Here is a 10675-nt window from a genome sequence, read left to right as displayed (position 1 = left end):
GTCTTTGTTATCTTGCTATTAAAATGTTATTTATAACAAGAATTTCATAAAGACTTTTGGTATTAGTTATATCTTTACGATAAAAAGCTAGCGTTTTAATTTCATTTTTAAATTATAATTGTCAATTAAAACAAATCAATCTATTCACGAAATAAATATAACATCCTGTATATTTTGCGGATGGTGGGAGCATAATACGCCTAGTAACGTCCGGCTAGCGGGTAGCGGGTAGCGAGCCATTTATTGCAGACATGTTACCATCTATAGTTTTAATTGGCAGCCGTAGATCTACCGGCCGGCGGGCATCAGACATGTTGATGTGTGGAACAAGCAACAGACAACGACAAACTATTTATTACATTGCGGAATTAGAAACGGAGAAATGATTACTTTAAGAATTATTGCTGCATACACATTTATAAAAGTCATACAATTCTCCTTTTATATTTCAATCCTTTTAACATTGTTTAATACTGTGTTATAGTTTATAATCATTAAAATTGCAGACGAGTTTAAAACTTAAACCACATTTAGTCCGAATTGTAAACCAGGCTTTAAACATGCAAAATGAAAAACAGATATTAATTTATTCCAACAAAAACTGAATATTCAACAGTACAATAGTTGGTGAAACTAGCGTTCAATTCTTGAGATAAAGTCCGCATGAATTAACGCAGGTCGGAGAACGCTCTTGCGGCCAGGTTTCGTATTTGATGGATATTGTATTGTGGCTTTGATCACAATAGCATGTCTGGAATACAACAATTGTTGTTTTGGTATACAGTTAACCCATTCCAATTCTAGATGAATATCGCAAGATATTGTGCCGTATAATTGGGCCTTCCAGCTATTCTGCAACGACTCGCAAAATCGTAGTGAAAATTGCATTTTAATATTTCACGGTTTTATTATCAATGACCTATTAGAAAATATAGTGAAAATAGAATATTTAGCTTTAAAAAGGTTATTAAAAAAATGTGTAACATGTAACCGTGTAACATCTCTTAGTACGCACCCTTACGAACTTAGTATTTCATCTAACCGAACCGATGGATTAGTTCACATACAAGATGTTTTTTCCATATTATAATTCGTAAGTTATATAATTTAAGTTAGCCCATAATTTTAAAAGAAAATGCTTTTCATTTGCCAACTGTTTGAAAAGAAAAATGTGTCCCCTTGTTTAGTATGCCGACGGTGAGCTCTTAATTGCATCTGTTTTAACTCCGTGACTCACATTGCAATCCTTTGTAATTGTTAGTGTTTATTTGATTTTTTACGACCCTCGTCGTGAATACAATGTTCCTCATTTCAATGATACGAAATTTGAATAAGAATTAATTTATGTGGAAATTTCGCGTTTGTTTAAAACGAGGAAAGAAAATCCCAGTAATATCCGAGGATTTGTTCTGAAAAAAGTATTTTTTATTAATATCCTGACTTCTCCAGAAGCCGGACAACGGGGAAAAATCTATTCAGTTATTCAAACTTTTAATTAATATTAATAGGAGCTCTCACTTTCAAAAGAAAGAAAACCGAAAGTAGATAAAAACTCCTTAGAAAGCCGCGTAACTTGCAGCTGTGGACTCTAAATTAATGCGAATACAATAATGGCCCGTAGCTATAGAAACAGACAGTGAGGTCGCGAACAAAAATTAATTCCAAATTGCTATTAGTGGCCGTGAACAAAAGTCGAGTGGTGTGGGTGCGAGTCTGCAATAAACGTCACGCCGAGAGAGATAGGAAATTAAACGAAACTAAAACGAAGTCGTGCCACATCTGAGGGAGAAACTTTAGGGAGGACGTTCGGCGAGATTCGAGTTGAATTAAAAAAAAAATTAAGCAAGGACAGCCGATTCAGTTCACCTCTTCTGTGAGCGACAGCTCGAAAAGTAGCTCTTTTGTGCCTCAATGGTTCTTTTTTTAATTATTTTTCAATGTAGTTCCATAACCAGCGTAGTTGAGAGATAAAAAATGACAGTGTCGACGGAAAATTATTTTTCCAGCCGCTTTTAAAATTAAATGGTTGTTTTTACTTTACCTTTAGGCAGCGGTTCGATGACTATTTTCAGAGCCTCGATGGCTGACAGCCCGCAAAGAATCCAAAAAAGGGACATTGCGCTTTGCGAGGGCCTCGTTAATTCATCCATTGCTAGTCTTCTCGCAGTCTACGTAGTCAACATCCTGAAAGAGAAAAACTTAAATCAATTTGCGCACGAAGGGTTTTTTTTTCATTAACATTGTAATTATTTGTTGAGAGTATTTCAAAAGAATAAATGTAAACTTTAAATTTAAATAATTTTAATATAGAAAACCTCTGTAAATATAAAATATTAATATTTTATTGACGAGACCTAATCAAATATTTAAAGGCTACCCTTCAATCTCCAAATTGGACTCATCTGATATCTCAGATCTTTGAATTTATGAATATTAAGTAAGAAAGTTACACGCAAATCCTCTCGCTCTGCTTACAAATTATGAGTTTCCGAAGATTACTGGAATAAAAAATATTTCTAAGCTTTTATTTATTCGTTTCAATAAAATAACGAAAGTAATATTAAGTCGATCAATTTAAATATGTATTTTGTGACTGCAATTTTGTGAGTGTATCTCAAATGCTCCAATGCTTTTAATTATCTATCAGTCTTTTAATGATCACTAAGGGATACACTTAGGTGACCACTTAATGACTCTACTCGACAGGAACTTTAATTCTTCCGATGATATAAATCGTAAAAATCAAACGTTCTTCTTTAAAACTTTGTATTATGTTTAGTGGTGGGGTTGCATTAATTACGACGCATCATTAGCAAGTGCGGCAGCGAGGTCTACGTTTACCCGCGACTCCCCCCCGCACACCCTAAAACCTATCCTGCGTACGTAATCATAAGCTACGATTTTCATAGTGCTACGAAATATAATACTTTGTTTGATTTCTGTGTTAAAAATATTAAAAATTAATTGTTTATTCCTTATTCTAGCTTGAGGTGAATTTTAAAAAAGATTAAAATTAGCATAAGATTAATGATAAGATAACGTAATAGAAGTAATTTGCAGAATTTAGAAAATCAAATGAAAACCCACTAACTTCTAGGGTAATGTATCTATCTTGCGTTAAACGAGTTTTAAAGTCTCTAAATTTACTTTTTTTATCGCTTTTGTTTATTCCGATCTTAACTTGCGACAATCTCCTGCAGACGATAATTGTTAGAAATCACTCGACGACCCCATTGAAGAGGGTTGCTACTTAAAACAAGGAAAAAGCAGAGTTCATTGGAACCCCGTTTGTCCGACTTGATTTGGCGTTTCAGTTTTTTTCATTTATTGTCGAACTTCCCTATACCTACGAACTGAGAGTGAAATTGCACTAGTTTAACATTTAATTTTACTAATATTATAAATGTGAAAGTTGATGTGGATGGATGTTTGTTAGATTTTGTAGTCTAAGCTGCTAGACGTTGTCGATAAAATAAGGCAAACTCGTAGATGAAGAGGATAGTACGGAAGAACACGTAGGCTTCTTATGTTTATTATTTATTATACGCGGATGGAGTATAAGCTTATATAAAACAACTTTCAGTAACAGATTCCGTGAAAACGAAGAGCTCCAAATTTTATCTTAGAATAGATCCGTTTATTTCTACAAAGTTGAAAATAACAACAATTATGGATATCAAAATAAGTTCGCAGTAATATTAAGTAAGTTTTATCACTATATTTAAACAATAATACAGTTCTAGCCTATTTATAGATGACATAAATAAGAATTAAGACATAAATAGGCGTAATTCCAAAGTTGGATTTACATAAGTAATTGGATGGAATATTGCTTAGCGTAGTTTGAAGTTTTCTCTTATCTTTGAAGCTTTTCATCTGGCGACGAGCCGACCGACGGCCACGCCTGTTGCCGTAATTAGAACGCCTCCTTGTACATTCGCACCTTTGGCGACTGAATAACCCTTAATACTTACGATCGATAGAGGTCTGATAAAACAAATGAATACATCATTTGCATATTTTTATAGACGGAATAAACTGACTGCGGCACTGAGTAACAAAGTATGGTGTATCGTTTCATATTAACTATAAAATTCCAAGTAACTGTGAAAGTTTGAATTTAATGGACATTATCGTAGTAATGTTTTAATTGAAACTGAATGTAAAATTATAATTTGATTTTACTCATAGTTTTATTCCGTATTCAATATTTTGCTGAACGGATCTCGATAAAATTTAGCACAGATGTAGAGCAAAGTCCTACTACTTAGTTTTGTTTATAATTCCACGCGGATAAAGTCGCGGGCGACAGCTAGTATTATATACAGTGTTCTCTTTGCGAGATGTTGCAATGTCGTGCTTACACCGTAACTCACTTTGGCTGCTTCTCGCCTTTAAATACCTTGTAATAATGAGACGAGTGCCGCCTCTTTGAAGATTTTTTTATTTAAATGAAATATATTAAAACTTTAATAAAGTTCTCAACTTCAAAACGCAGTAATTGAATATTTTTCATCTCATTTTACATATTTTAAATTTAATTGAAGGTTTTGAGATGCCTTGTACAGCTCGTATAGTAAAGGTCAATTGAGTTCTGTTAAATTAATTGAAATAGATTAATATTTGTAATAGACAAAACAAAAAAAAAAACATTTGTCATTTTTTTATGTCGTTGCTTCTTAAAGTTAAGCAAGTCTATGAAAACTAAATAGATTATTTTTATTATTCTTAATAGGTTATTTATTTTAACATTTCACATTGTTTCGCATAGCAGCGAATACAAGCCGACTTTGGTAAAACAGGCACAAAGAAAAATACCACGGTTATAAAAATGTGACATCTAATATATAGAAAATTATCTTCTAAATTCAAATTTCTACAGAAATAGAGTAAAATTATTTATAAAAATTATTGAGACTGAAAATCAAACATTAAAGATTTAGTCTAAGCTGTTTAACATACTTGTATTTTTCGAGGCGTTACTAGAATACTTAGACATTTATTCCAAAGTTATAGGTGACGAAATGTCACCTTCAACTGATAGAGGTTACCTCCAAGAATCTTTGAGCCGACTTTGCAAGACTAATTACTTTGTACAGCTGTTTTGTCTTGAGATAATTTAGAGGCGTTTTATAGTTCATCGACTCGGCAGCGTTAATTAACTAAAGCGAATAACAGATTTCTTGTGTTTACACGATTGTTAAACCTTTAATTAAACTGGTATGACGGTTCAGTCTCGTTTACTTTAATAAAATTTGAATATACAAGATCAAAAGAATTAGTAAAAGGCCTTTAATATTCCAATCAATCTAATGTTTTAAGAACAATATTGATTTTAGATTTAAAACCTACAGACGTTTTTCAATACTACTGATAATTCAAAAAATACTAAGGACCTGTCCCACGAAATTGTAAATTGACTGTTAACAATCCAACGTATAAAATGTGCAATGGAAAAATCGGATTTTGTGCCCTTATCTGACAGAGGCGTCATTTTCAAGCTATCTGAGCCTTTATCAGCTAATGGTAAGACAGGCTTTTAGAGTTAGAAATAATTATCACAATATATACGGAAAAATATACAGAAGATTGCATTGGCTATTTTACTAGACAACACATTGTTCTAAAGTCGTAAAATAGAATCCCAAACTCTACATCTCTGAGCAAAAACTAACCGCATCCTCGTCGGTCGTACCAAATTAGTGAAATTGCTGTTAGTGGGGTGTGAAAAAATGCAATTATACCCTCGACGGGTCATTAACAATAGTTAAAGTGAGCGCTGCAGGTGAGCGAAGCTGCTACTGTAGTTACGACGTGCAAATTATAGTTTCCAAAAGCCCTGTTCCGAGTTTCCCTTGTGCAAATTACATTATACTGCTTGCTTTTTAATTTGACGTTAATTTTACTATCATATCTCATTTGCTCTTTGTCTATGTGGTTTCAATACTTGGGATAATAGATGTAGCAATTTCTTAGAGAAATTTTACTGTAATGAAAAATGTTTTAAAAATAGTTTGGTGGCAAATTTTAAAGAAGTGTTTTTGTTTAATTAATTTTTAAATTTTTATAAAGTAAAGGATAATAAAGAAACAATACTCACAGATCCGATGGTCTATTGTCAACTTATTGACGTCATAACAGAGGAGATTTTAAAAGATAGCCTGCGGAGAAGAGTCTTCTTTGACATAATCGAACAACATCTTACAGAGAGATAGTCTGTTTAAGACAATGGAATATTTTCTAGCCTATTATCAAAATTATAGGCGGCAGGAAATAAGAAAGGACAATGGCTTCCACTCCGCAATGTCTTATTTTAATGGCGCCGTTCTGGGAGCCTATATTGCATTTTATGAACAGAATATTGTCTAAGGCGTTGTATTGTCGAGACTTAACTAAGGAGACAATTATGTTGGTTGTTAAATTTCGGGGCTAGCGTTTCGTTATATTAGGCCGCTGGGATTGTTTGCTGTTTGATTATTTGTCTGTACCTTTCGGTTAATAGGACCCATTCGTTTAGAATACACGTTGGAAATGATAATGGGAATTCAAGCTAACAAACCATGCAAATAAATTATTATAAGAACCCAAGAAACTAATCCTAAAATTAATTAAATTTATTTGTTTAATATAAATATCTGACGTAATACAGAAAGTGACGAAGAGCAAATTAAAAATTGTTATAAAATTCCTTTTAAGAGCGGAGAAAGGTGTGCAATGAAATCGAAATGCTAAGAGCAACATTATGCGCTGCAAACAAAACAAAGGTGCCAATATACTGGGAACCCTGACGGTGGCAAATGCTATGGACGTAACCCTTTGTACAAAGAAACCCGGCTCTGATACCGACATCAAAGTGATTTCACGTACACATAGGAAGCGTAACAAGGTTATATTAAGAGATCAAAATTAGAATTCCTTTTACATATTAAATGCCTAATATTTGAATTGCGTCGTATTGATTTAATTAAAAATGTAATTCATCTCAGTCTTACTTGACCTGAGTATGTTTTAAGTATTCTATGAAGCTAATCAAGTCTCTAATGGCCAGTTTCCCAGCTACATTTAACCATTCGTTAGTGTTTTTGGTTGTATAAATTCTTGAAATGCGTTTCCGAACCACCTAATTTGTGTTTAACTCCTATGAAATTTCTTTTTAACCTCACATTATTGAATATAGGTAATAGATAAAATATACGGAAACTTCAGAACCCCAGAATATAGTAGTGTGAAGCAATTTACAAATGACATCCAAAAAATAATCTAATCTTCTCATATGATATATAATAATTAACGCACTTTAACTTGTATCGAATTACAACACTTTTATCAATCCTCTCTAAAGTAATGAACCACAAAATGAGTACTCTTTCCAATAAATTACTATGATGGAATTACAAGCTCGCCAATAAATTGAAAATAAAAGGTTAACATTTAATTAAAAAAACGGTAGATTCATTGTCGCGTCGTGCCGATTTTGTGTGGTGACGAAATCGGCATGAAGCGGCGAGGGGGCTTAAAATTAAATTTTTCACGTAGCAAGTTTAATAAGTGTCTGTAATTAAGTTACTTACTGGCCATGTTATTAATGATATTTCGTTCTAAATATACAAACACATACACCAGTAACATTTGTCGGAAAGTAAGTTAGGACGTGTAAATCATTGTACTTGTAAGTGTTTTGAAAAATATCATGTCAATTTTTAAAACAAGCTTGCTCGAATTAATTGACATAATACCTTTCGTCCTCGACTCCGTCCGCGTGGATATAATAAAAGCAGGTAGCCTATGGTCATCTTCCAGACTATCCTCTACATCTATTCCAAATTTCATCGAGATCTGTTCAGTAGTTTAAACTACAAACTTTAACAAACATGCCTCCATCTAAAATTTCGCATTATGTTGGTAACATTTAAACTATAAACAGCAAAGCGTGTATAGCTAACTATAATATTATTTTAATCCGATATATCGTTATATTGGAAGCGAACAAAGAGATTCGATATCTTTTTTGGTCGATAATCGGAACTGAAACCGCATACAGTGGAATGAACGCTTTGAATATCTCACCGCTGCGTGACGCTATGAAAATAAATATTAAAATGCTTTCGGTAGCGCTATGTGAATGAATAATATTTTTGGTTGCATCACGATTTTCTTCAGCGTAAGAACATCAAGTTGTTCAAGGAGTTTTTACACGTTACTAGAGATAAGCCATTAGAAAAGAAGAAGAAATTAAATAATTCAAAATTAGAACACATCGTTGACGTCATCACTTTTTTTATAGTCTTTTTCTGTACATATTTTGTCATTACATAATGTCTCCGTTAAAATAGTTTTATTTCTAAATCTTTTGCGATATACATTTTGGTCAAATCGAGCCGGATTTATTACAACTACAGTCGAGATGCGGAAATAAGTTATTTTACAAGTAATTGCAATTTCAAGACATTTTTTCTAAAACAACAGAAGAGCAACATTATGACACGAAGAAAATGTTTTGGTAAAATCATGTATAGCAGCAGAAGAACAAAAAGGACCCGAAGGAGAAGAATTCCTTCGTAACGGCACTTATCAGTAAGTCACATCACAGCTCTCATTCATTAGCAGTCACAGGCCTCGTTTCAAATCATGAAGTCAGTCATGGTTTACAGAAGAAATTAAAACAAAGCGAGGTAACAATCATAGGAGAAGGTAAAGTAAGTTAAGATCGTAGTAACACGAGATAATCAACCTTCACCTAGTTGTCAGTGTTTTGCTTTTGGCCTGTAACAGCCCTTTTTCTATGACGTGCAATAAAGGGTCCACCTGTCTCTTAATAAGTGAGGTACCATTACTTTAAGCTGAGGACTGAGGTCATACAATAATGGTATATTTAACAAGGGGACAGGTACAGTTCGCTTGTATGGAATGAGTCCATCGAGTGATGCACACAGGTCGAAACAAGCATGACATAGAGAGAGAGTATGCAAGAGTGAGATAGAAAGAGAGCTACACTGATAAGAGTGCATTCACACAATATTAGAAAATCACAACCTTTAAGAAGTAAACATTACATGTAAGAAGTACAATATTAGGAAGTTTTAGTTAGAGCATTACACATTCATAAGTCGACGAGTCTTATTACAGAAGGTTTCCTTGACAGAATTAGAAATAAGATACACACATCAAGGAAACATCAACAAAGGCTTAAGATAAATGTTCAGAAGAGACACTACAAGAGGAGAATATGGTTATTATACAACACACATATGAGGAGATAGTATAGACACACAGGTGAGCTTGCATAGCTACAACATACAATTTTAGAAACATCGTTAGAAGCGATGAATCAAAGTAGCAGTTTAATTAATTTATTAAGAAGTCACATTTAGCAAGAAAGCAGTCTTCATCATTGTACATACACATACGTGCACGCTATGAGCAAATGACAGGCGTCTAGAGTATTTATTCTACAGCTGCTAAAAATTAAAAAGGAGTTTAACTCACATGGGTGATCTTATAACAAACGCTAATTTTTAACAATAAGGAGGAGATCGTCTATGGCATGGTGAGTTTGAGAAGCAGAAGCGATCCGACAATTCAGAGTTTAAGTATAAATGAAGATTAAGTTACAGAAAGTTCAATTGATTCTACAATTTAAAATTCGAGGATAGAGAAGATTACAATTTTCACAATACAGTCCACTTACCTGAGTTTCCCTATCCTGGTTGCGAGTTTAGTAAGACATTTTATATTCATAAGAACTTTTTGGCTGGCTATCATCTATTATCGTCACATCTTTACATAGAAGATTGTGAATTTTAAAGGAGATTGGATGGCAAACATTTGTTAGAATAAGTTAATCAAGTTGACTTTATGTAAAAGATAAGTGATTTACAGAGATATGTCTCAGAACCAAATACAAACTAGAGAAGATGCTAACAAATAAATGACGCCTGGAATCAGATTTGAAGAAGAATTAGAAAAACACTGATTTACAGGTGGAAGAGTATGTTCACACAAATATATCAAGGAGAAGATTCAAGAGAATACAAAGTTTAGAATAGTACAAACATTAGAAGATGAAATCGGAAATAATTCATTGCAGCATTAAGGAATTTACACATTTATGAGAGTTTGAAAATATGAGAAGTTACAAAGCACAGATTTCATCGGTTCAATAAAGCAAGCGAGAGTTCCACCACCGAACACGGGAGAACATGTATCACTAACATAAAAGGTTAATAACATAACACAGAGACATGAACAACAGCTATTAGTATGAGTTGTGATGGTGAAATTAATTAAGGAAAAAAGAAGAAACAACTGTCACTAAAGTCAAGAACATTTTTAGATTTTCCCTCACGGTGGCCGGTCTTCAGTTATTGAAAAGACTGTAGTCTTTTGGTGGCCGGTATGTTCAAGGAGTTTTTACACGTTACTAGAGATAAGCCATTAGAAAAGAAGAAGAAATTAAATAATTCAAAATTAGAACACATCGTTGACGTCATCACTTTTTTCTAGTTTTTCTGGACATATTTTGTCATTACATAATGTCTCCGTTAAAATAGTTTTATTTCTAAATCTTTTACGATATACATTTTGATTTTACAAGACGTAAGCTGTTTACATTTAATGACAGGATGGTTAGGAATGAGACAATTAAAACATAAATTATTATTTTGTACAAACTCAT

At 33.1% G+C, this 10675-nt stretch overlaps 1 long non-coding RNA gene across 1 annotated transcript in view; it reads right to left on the bottom strand.

Moving 5' to 3' along the window:
• Positions 1–2047: 2047 nt before the first annotated feature.
• The window catches only part of LOC106104417, a 130662-nt gene continuing 122034 nt past the window's right edge, over positions 2048–10675 (bottom strand). Inside the window, exon 3 of the long non-coding RNA XR_001225668.1 lies at positions 2048–2184. This is a non-coding gene — a long non-coding RNA (uncharacterized LOC106104417). The remainder of the gene's footprint in view (positions 2185–10675) is intronic.

This window comes from Papilio polytes, unplaced genomic scaffold (genome assembly GCF_000836215.1).
Source record: "Papilio polytes unplaced genomic scaffold, Ppol_1.0 DF823688.1, whole genome shotgun sequence".
Classification (NCBI taxonomy): Eukaryota; Metazoa; Arthropoda; class Insecta; order Lepidoptera; family Papilionidae; genus Papilio; species Papilio polytes.
The sequence above is the reverse complement of the archived record's forward strand: the minus strand, read 5'-3'. Positions and strand labels throughout refer to the sequence as shown.